Source organism: Gossypium raimondii, chromosome 1 (assembly GCF_025698545.1).
Source record: "Gossypium raimondii isolate GPD5lz chromosome 1, ASM2569854v1, whole genome shotgun sequence".
Taxonomy (NCBI): Eukaryota; Viridiplantae; Streptophyta; class Magnoliopsida; order Malvales; family Malvaceae; genus Gossypium; species Gossypium raimondii.
The window spans coordinates 24,942,812-24,952,624 of record NC_068565.1 but is presented as its reverse complement, the minus strand read 5'-3'; the positions used below and the strand labels follow the sequence as shown (position 1 = coordinate 24,952,624).

The 9,813-nt window shown below is 33.6% G+C and overlaps 1 long non-coding RNA gene across 1 annotated transcript; it reads left to right on the top strand.

Moving 5' to 3' along the window:
• The first annotated feature begins 3,174 nt into the window (after positions 1–3,174).
• LOC128039688 (uncharacterized) lies at positions 3,175–4,181 on the top strand. Its single transcript, XR_008194159.1, has 2 exons — positions 3,175–3,348; positions 3,433–4,181. It is a non-coding gene; the product is annotated as an uncharacterized LOC128039688 (long non-coding RNA).
• Positions 4,182–9,813: the final 5,632 nt, after the last annotated feature.

Sequence of the window (9,813 nt, the reverse complement as noted above, 5' to 3'; positions counted from 1 at the left end):
AAATTGAGTTAGTGAAACCAAGAGTGGTCGTCTCTTGATTTTGAGTTAAGATTTTGAAAAGTTTGCAAGCAATTTGTTCTGGTTCAGTGGTTAAGTGTTGTGCTTATGGGTGTGAGGTTTTGGGTTTAAATCTTGCCTCTTGAATTTTTTTCCATTTGATTAAACACCTTTCTTGAGGCATTTGGGTTATAAGTTATTTTCGATCAATTGATGACAAGAATGAGTCTGCTGGGTCAATGATTAAGCTTCTATATACCCTTTGGCCTTGTGTCTGAATCCCTGTGAAAGTAATGGAAATGTGTTTTTTTTTTTTGTTTTTCTCTACCTTGAGAGGTAGTTTTATTTCTTTTTAAGTTAACTAAACTTCCTCAGAAAACTTCCTAGGTTCTTCATGTTTTTTATTTATTATTTCTGTTCCTCTGTTTTATTTCTCTTCTTTTTGAATTCCTTCTCTTCAAATTATTTTTTCGTTTGCTATCTTGCATTAAACTGGTTCTGAATGGGGTTTGACTTCTCTTTCTGGGTTCAATTTATTTTTCGGTAAATTTTGATTTGAGGTTTTTGGGTCAAAAGTTCTTCGATGGAACTTCAGTTTTGGGAATGATGTTGTTTTAATGATTTGATTGCAAATTAATCATTGTTTGGACAATTGATTGTCGTTTTAGGTTTCAGAATCGTCTGTATTGCTTCTGCATCGAAACCGTATCAAGTGTGTAACCAAAACCCGATATTCTGTGATTTTAAAACGTCGAAAAACATGGTTGTCAACATCATACGGCTATGTGCTAGGCCGTGTGAGCCACACGATCATGTGTTAGGCCTTGTAACTCACTGTTTTGGAATTAGAGGCACATGGGGTAGAGACAAGGGCGTATGTCCAAGTCGTGTAACTCACCGTTTTGGAAATAGGGTCACATGGGCTAGAGACACGAGCATGTGTCCAAGCCGTGTGAGAGATATTTTGGGTTTTGGGTTACATGGGCATGTGCTAGGCCGTAGAACTTATTGTTTTGAGCCACACAGCCGTGTGAGATGTTAAGAAGGCCACACGGCCATGAGCCAAGCCATGTGGACCACACGGGCCAAACACTCAGGCCGTGTGAATCCACACGGGTGTGTGGGCCAAAAATCATAACTTTTCCCTAAGGCTATATTCATTGTTCGAATCGAACGTAGGCCTATCGTAGGGTCCATATGATCTGAATTAAGTTAGATAACTTGATATTTGATGGTCTGGTGATGAATAACCCGTTATCTATACGTATGTTTGATATGTTTTAACCCAATTAAGTATGATCTATTAGTGCGCAATGTGCTCTTGTTTAAGGTATACAATTTATCCTGGTACGATTCGTATTCTATTAAGTTTGATGATACACTTCTGTGTTACTCTGTTGATTAAGAGTATGTGATTTTAGAATATGTTGAATTATTTGGTAGTGATTTTGATTTATAACCATGCATGTGACTTCATGGCAAATCCGATATGGTCTATTGGGGTTTGATAAATATGTAGTACAAAGCATGGACTCCCATGCCTTTTGATTCTGTTATTGTATGATAGCATGACATACATGCTGATCACTCTGATTCTGTATTTGCATTCTATGAAACATTTGTTTTGGCAGCTTGGCTGCAACATAGTGGCTTGACCATATTTGTATTTGATCTGGTAGTTTAACTGCAATGTGAAACGTTATTGTTGCTTGCCAACCTGGGGTGGCAGGTCATCATTGCCAGGCAACCCAGGGTGACCCATTTGGTGTGTTTTGGTTGGATGAGTTTAGGGGAAACTCTACTTTGGTGTGTAGCAAAGTTGTGTAAAATGTTTTCTGAAAAATCTATATTCTATTTTTTTGAAGAATACTGCATTCGCATACTTATACATCCTCTATCCTGTTATACAATTGTTATGGAAATCTCAGTGACCTTTAGTTTTGTTTCGGTCTGGTTATATGATCATTTTGAATTCCTTGCGTCACTCTAATTTGTATATTGTGTTTTGTTTGATCTTCATTTGATTTGGGTTATTCACTAAGTGTTTTAGCTCACCCTTCTGTTTGTTCTCGATTGTTCAAGTAACCCTCTAACTTAGGGCCGGATGACGTGTGGGAGCTCGGATTGTTTTGGCAAGTATGAAAATGGGATGATTTTCGTAATTATTTGGTTTGAACTTTGTGTTTGTGATCTGTTTCTGAACTAGTTTTTGGGTTGTTATTAATTTGTCAGTAATGGATATTCTCAACCATGAAACTACAAAATAACTCAAGTCGACAAAATGAATTTCGGTTTTCAAAAATTAAAACTCAAAAAAGATTTTCTACTACTAATCAAGTAATATTTTGAAGGTTTTCTGGACACTTACTGAAATCAGTTTTTCAATATGTTGGTGTAACACCTCCAAATTCGATCTCAACTTCTAGGCCGAATTTGGGGTGTTATATCATCACTCCATCAGAAATAGCCATCAATGTTATCAATTTGAACCTACTAATAATATTATGAAAGTAAACAAAGTTATGTCAAATTAAAAAGATTAAACCTCAAATTTTAATATTTTTGTACTATACAATTAAAAGGTTTATTCAGACATTCAGTAGAGTCTTCACACCATACACACACTCATACACTATATCCAAAGGATAGGGAGCTGCTCAAAAAACAAAGGTTTGCCACTAACTCCCAAAACCTTGCACCCAAATATATTGTATAAATAAATCTCTCTTAACCACCAAATAAATCACAAAAATTCTAAATTTTAACATATTAGAGAGATTGTAACTATTAGACCACAACATAAAATTTTCTGTGGATTAGAGTGCTCTACAGTTACATTTAATTTAATAATATAACATGGACGTGGAAAAATAATAATGTTCAAATCGAAGCAAACTATGTAAATGAAAAATGAGCAATACTATTGGTACAACAATAAAAGAAATCTTTCACCAAAAACTTAAATAATGAAATTTTGGTGAAGCTGGCATTAATACCTTTTTATAGGTGTTACTCATTTTTAGTTATTTGAGTTCTGTGGGGACATTTAAATTGGGTTTAGCTGCTATTTTTTCATTTTATTGGTTGCCATTAAATTTCTTTGTTGTTTGATATTAAATTCTTAGTTGGCCTTTCAACAAATCTGGGTTTTTAACCATAAAAACTTTGAAGGTTTCGCTTTTGATAATTAAATACATTTCTTTGCCTCAATTTAGATTCTTTTACCTAATCTTTCAATTCCATTTAATTAAGCTTTTGAAACCCATCTCTCTCTCTGCCTTATATATTTTGCCCTTTCTCCTTCAAATTCCCTCAGCATTCCTCCCACTTTCCTCAAACTCCCTTTTTAAGGTATCTATCTTTTATCTTTTTATCTTTTTTTTTAATTATATATGTATGTATGTTTAACTGAATTCTTTTGTTTCTTAATTACAGGCTATTTTACAAGTGAAAGGATGAGTCGAAGAAATGGTCCCAAGCTTGAGTTGAAGCTGAACCTATCACCACCGAGGCCTAATCCACGAGTGGAATCACCAAGGCGAGCGGCGACGCTGTCCCCGACATCTCCTCCGAGCTCATGTGTGTCGTCGGAGATGAACAACGACGTAGACATGACTGATGCCATCGGATATTCGAACAGCCCCGAGGCGACGTCGTCGTCAGCAATGGTACTCGTAGGTTGCCCGAGGTGCCTTATGTACGTGATGCTTTCCAAGAATGACCCGAAATGCCCCCAATGCAAAAGCACCGTTTTGCTAGATTTCCTCCATGATACTGCAACCACAACTACCAATGCTGAGACAAGAAAGCGTTAGATTTGGAATCCCTTTTAATGTTGGTCTATTAGGATTTTTAATTTTGTTCTTTTGTTTTTTCTCAGATATCGCCATTTGTGCTCCAGTTTTCCTTCCTTTCTTTTTTTTCTTCTTAATGAACTAGTGACCAAACACTAGTAATTAAGAAAAGGGAGAGCACGAATAGCAGTTTGTTTTTCTTTTTTTCATGTTTCATTAGGGTTCTTAATCATAGAACATAGAATATGGTCGTTTATGGTAGTTGGTGTCTCTGATTTGGTCTGGTTTTGAGGTTTTTTCTTTCTGTAGCGGATGACTATGTGAACTGGTTCAATTTCAACTGCCCAACTTTTCTTATAAAAAGACTTATTGAATATTGTTTACTTTCAATATAGTTCATTCACTGACTATTTCGGCTGTTTACCTCTATCCATTAAAGGGTTTGATCAGAAAATCAGCAAAAATGTTTTCAGCACTTTTTTTATATATAACTTCAAAATTAAAAGAACATAAATCATTATACTTCTTAGAATAGTTTCCAAACTATTGTTAGTTAGAAATTACTTTACCAAAGCAAAGCAATATTTTTCCGTTTTTTTATTGATATGTATTTTTACGCAATATTGAATATTAAGATGAAATCATACTTGTGTTAAATAAGTATATAATTAGAATTTTAATCAATGTTCTATTCAAGTTAAGACTTTTTAATATGTTAATTAGATTACTCTATCAATTTTTAAAATCAATTTGTATATTTCAACAATTCATGAAAATTTATATATATTTTCATTAATTTCTTAAATTATCTTTAAACCCCTATCTGATTATACTAATATGACTCACAACTTAAAATTTCCAAAATATTAGTATAAATTGAGTACTAATACTCAGTGGGTATGAAGAATCATAACTTAATATTTATATTCAACATAGATGTTAAACATGAGAATTTCAAGAAAAAAGTTTGGAGCAATATAAAGTTTTTCCCTGTTTTTGGCAAGAGAAGACTCAGCGGACCTGCCAATTGCGAATACAAGGGGGACGAGCTTAGCTTTAAATTGTGTGCAAAAGTTGGGATACCGTCAAAGACGGAACTACATGGGTGGTGGGGGCCTCTCCCTTAAAAATACATGATGATTTTATAATTTTGTAATTTGAAGTTAAAGCGTAAAAAAAAATTCAAATATAAAATTAAAAATCAATTGAGTTTTCAAAGAGAAAAGTGCATTCAATTAAGTTACAATAAGTTATATAAAAAATTAATTAGTGCTTTTATTAATAGAAAGTATCAGTTTACCGGTTTGATCGTTAATCTTATTGATATAATTGATAAAAATTATCAAAAATTATCAGGTAGCATTATACTGACATAAATAACCTAAATTAAAAAATTTCAAAATTATTTTTAAAATTATAAAAAATATATGAAAATTTCAAGTGTAAAACTTAAAAAAAATATTTATTAAAAATTCTAAATATATAAATTGCCCTATCTAAATGTTGTTTATCCTTTGTTGAAACTGCATATTGAACTGGTTGCATTATTTCCTTCAAACTGATTGCAGGTAATGACCAACCAAGAAGCAGTCGATGCTACCATTTAATGAAATGCAGGCCTCATCATTGGAGCCACAGTGCCCAACCTTGAAATTGAGACCACCAACGAGGCATTCAAGCTTCATGACTACTTCAACAATGGCTGGACCATCATTTTCTCTCATCCTTGCAATTTTGTAACTACACCTATATATGCTTCTTTTTTTTCCCTCTCTATTTGTCTTGAAATAAATTTTCATTAATTTGTGGATTTTGTTTTTTGCATGCAGTTGATTTCACGCTTGTGTGTACAACGGAACTGGGGAAGATGTCAGCTTACCTTCCGGAGTTTGAAAAAAGAGGGGTTAAGCTTCTGGGTTTCTCTTGCGACGAGTACAGTCACGCCAGGAGTGAATCAAAGACGTTGAAGCCTACACAGTAACCTTTTTCTTTATTTTCTTACAGGCTTAATGATAAATTTGACTACTAACATTTACATGTTTTGTCAAAATAATTCTAATTGTATTTTTGAGCATTTTTTGACCATTAACTTTTATCCTTTTTTTCAACTAGCTTTTTTAATAGATTTGATGGAAGAACTCTTAAAAAATTAATAGGATGATGTGGAAGTTCATATGTGGAATATTTTTAATGAAATGTAATTTATTACTTAGAGAACTCAATAGAATAATTACATTTGAAAATAATAAAATAAATAAATAATTCATGAACTTTTAAAAATAACTTTTAATTTAAAGAAAATAAATGTAATTATCTAAAAAAGTTTTAAAATGAATGCACACATTCAATATTTTCGGTCGATTTATTAATTATCTTTTGAAACCTCCTAGTAAACAAACATATGCATTCATTTGCGTTACCTAAGTAATAAGTTACATATGATTAAAATATTTCACATCATCCACATTAAATTTTTAACGGTACTTTAATAAAATATGTTAGAAAAGCAGTTTGAAAAACAACAACAAAATTTAATGGCCCAAAAGACTTGAAATACAATTAGGATCATTTTAACCGAACATGTAAGCGTTAGTGGCTAAATTTATCATTAACCTTTCTTAAATTTGAAGTTAAAAACACATAAATAATAAATACTCCCATTTTACAACCTTCTTACACTTTTAACTTCAAATTTAAGATAATAAAAAAAGGTTACCGTGTAGGCTTCAACATCTTTGATCTACTCCTTATGTGATTGTACATCATCGTAAGAGAAACCTAGAAGTTTTACTTGTCTTTTAAACTCAACTTTGTATCCAATGTACTCAAATTCATAAGAGAAACACAATTTTGTAACTAAATACTTAAAGTGCTATTGGAAGTCTAATTTTATAAAATTCTAAAAAATTGTAAAACATTGTTAATTAAAATTGTAACATTTATAAGGTTAAAAGATATTTTATAATATTTATGATTTTTTTTTTAATGATTTTTCAACATTTTATAGGGATAACAATATGTAATATATATTTATATAACAATCTTTTTATCAATTCCCACACATAAAATAATTTATAACTGATAGATTTGGTAAAAGTTTTTACTAATTCTTTTTGGAGCGTACAATAAAAGCTCTCGTTGAGTGCAATGAGAGAGGAAATGTTATGGTAGCAACATGGGAAAGAGAGAGTTTGATGAAAGAATAATATCCTCAGCTATTCGCAAGTAAGAATTTTGAGGATAAAATTTTCTAAGTGGGGGAGAATTGTAATAGCCCGCTTAAGAAAGACTATATTGAATCACTGTTTGACGTTTAAGTCGTTTACTAAGGGTAGGAAATGAATAAGTTAGTGAAATATCTATTTTTGGCTGGGAGGCAAATTTTATGGATTCGCCATCTGGCAAATTCCGATATTTGGCAGACTCATGTGTTAAGCAATTTGCCAACCTTAGATGTTTTGGGCAAACTCATTATTTCACAGCTCAATAAATTCGTTGCCGAGTTTTAACATGAATACAATGGCTTAGTAAGTAATGAATGAGTTTAGTTGAGACTTAGTTAGAACTGAACTAGGGTACTGTAGATTATTAGGCTTTAAAATATTAAGTGGGTTTATTCATGGGAATCAAGGGCAATAGTGTGATTTTTCTTATCCTTCCACCAAATCTTGTCTCCGTTGCTTGGGTATATAAGGATAGTGGTTGCTTGCATGTATTACTTTTACATCTTCTTCCTTGACTTATCCTCTAAGTTTCTGAAAAATCTTAAGGTAGAAAGCTTCAAACGATAAGGTTATCAATAATTAGTCGACATTGTTGTTAGTACCAGCTTACTAGTAATTTTTGGTAAACCCTTAGGTTATTACCGAAAGAGTTTACATATTTGCAATTGTGCATGAATGAATTTTTAGAACTGGTTGTAAGGATGGAAACTTCTTGATTCTGGGTTGCATGTTGTCAATACATGCATGCATGTTAAATTTTGATAGTTTAGTGATCTAATATTTTTATTTGATTCTCATTTAGCTCGAGAAGCTAGCAAAGTTTCGAGTGATAAAGGCAAAGGACCTACAGAGTAGATTCCTGTTTTGGAGTTTCTAGTGAGTCCCTTCTTACTTCTTTTGTATTATAAACTTCCAAGTGATATAAATTGTGTAAGGTAAGTATTCTTACTCCTAATAAGTTAGAGTGTGGTGTCTGGATATATGTGTGTATCCAACAGCATTGTTCTTCGTGAGTATGAGTAGTTCTGATGTAAATGCCCTCCTTGTTGCACGAGCCTAATATCGATTATATGTGATATGTAATATGTAATATATGAGAAGGAGATCTGTTTGTGATGCTTCTGGTAGGGCAGCTACATTACAAATCGGATTGGCAGATCACGAGAACACATGTTCAACTTAACAGAAATGATATGAGGAGTTAGGGTCGTATATATATATATGAATATGGCTCACTGTTATGATTTTGAGGTTTTGGGTCCATGGCTGGCACAAGGATGGGTCGTTTGCAAACGTACACAATTATGGAAAGTCATGGTTAAGTTGGCGGGTAGTGACCTCCCATGTGTTGTGTCTATGTTGGTGGAATGGGTCCGTGTAAGTATTGTAAATGCCATTTGGCGTATCGTGTTAGTATCTCATGGTTTCACCGAAAAGCCTGATGCTCTTTATGAGTGTTAATGCTTGTTTATCAGTGGTATCCCTTTATATTGTTTGTGTTTATTAATGTTCAGTTTGGCATCGAGGAGGTTAGAGATGAGCATTTTGAATTTGCCGAGAATATTATACTAGGGGGTTGGCAAAGGTATTAGAGGATTTATGTATTGAAGGGATGCAGTGGATCATTTCAAGCCAGGAGTGTTACATGGTTGAAAGAGCTGGATAAAAGCCAATTGCGAAGGTGTGGTACCACTTTTTAAGAAGTCTGTCTTATACTGTCTATGCATAACACGAATATTTCGAAAGAAAGAATGTTGCTATTGCATTCTATTCTACAATGAAAACAGATAAATGTAAGGAAGATTATCTTCCAAGAGGTCCATAAGTGTGCTGGTAAGAATACTAGGAGTTTTAATTTTCTTTCCCTTATTTCTGCCCTATGTAAAATGAAAAATGTGCCTTTAGTTGATGCTGAGGACGTTACTTCCAATAAGGGTGGGCTAACGCGAGCAATTTTGGCCAAGCTTCGAGGAACTGAGTTTGTTGCAGCATCCTAGCACAATCAAGCTTGCCCTACCACATGTATTCCCATAGAAACATCTCTCCCCTCTTTTGACCAGGAAATCTTGACTTCTCTAAAATAGTAAGGACATAGGTTGTGCTATTTGAAGTGCAACAATACTAGATGATGAAAGAGTTGGAACAAAGTAACGAATGCCAGGATCGGTACTGGTCGTATGTGAAAGATATGGATTTGGCATTAAAAAGATCCCTCTAGAAAAAAATTTTGAGACCCATGCCAGAATTTCCTACTTTCCCAACTATTTGGCTCTCGTCTAATGAGTGCAAAAAAGAGCCAGTTCCACCCGTTGCCAGAAATGACCCCGTGACTGAAGGAGTCACTGCGGATAAAGGGAAAGCTGTTGAGGAGGAGTTAGAAAAGTTAACCTTTGCCGCACTAGAGAAGGAAGTAGAAAAAGGAAATGAATAAACAAATGTCCCTACCACTGCACTAGCTATTGCTACTGAAAAATGCAAAACTCCTGAATTGACATCTTCTCCCATCTCCATGACTGTAAATGATCAAGCAATCAATCAAATAATCGATGAACTAACAGAGACTGAAAAAGAAGGTGAGGAAGTTGACCTATGAAAAAAAAATATGCGATGCAAAGTCAATGCTCGCAAATCCATGAGAAAGAATTGAATGAAGTGCCAGCATTCCAGTCTAAGGAAGTTAAGTTTTGTTTTTCTCTTATGCATTGCATTTCATACTTGTTATATATTGTTCATGATTTTACATGCATTGTGGACAATGCATCCCTTAGGTTTGGGGGTGTATTATGCATCTAGGTTGC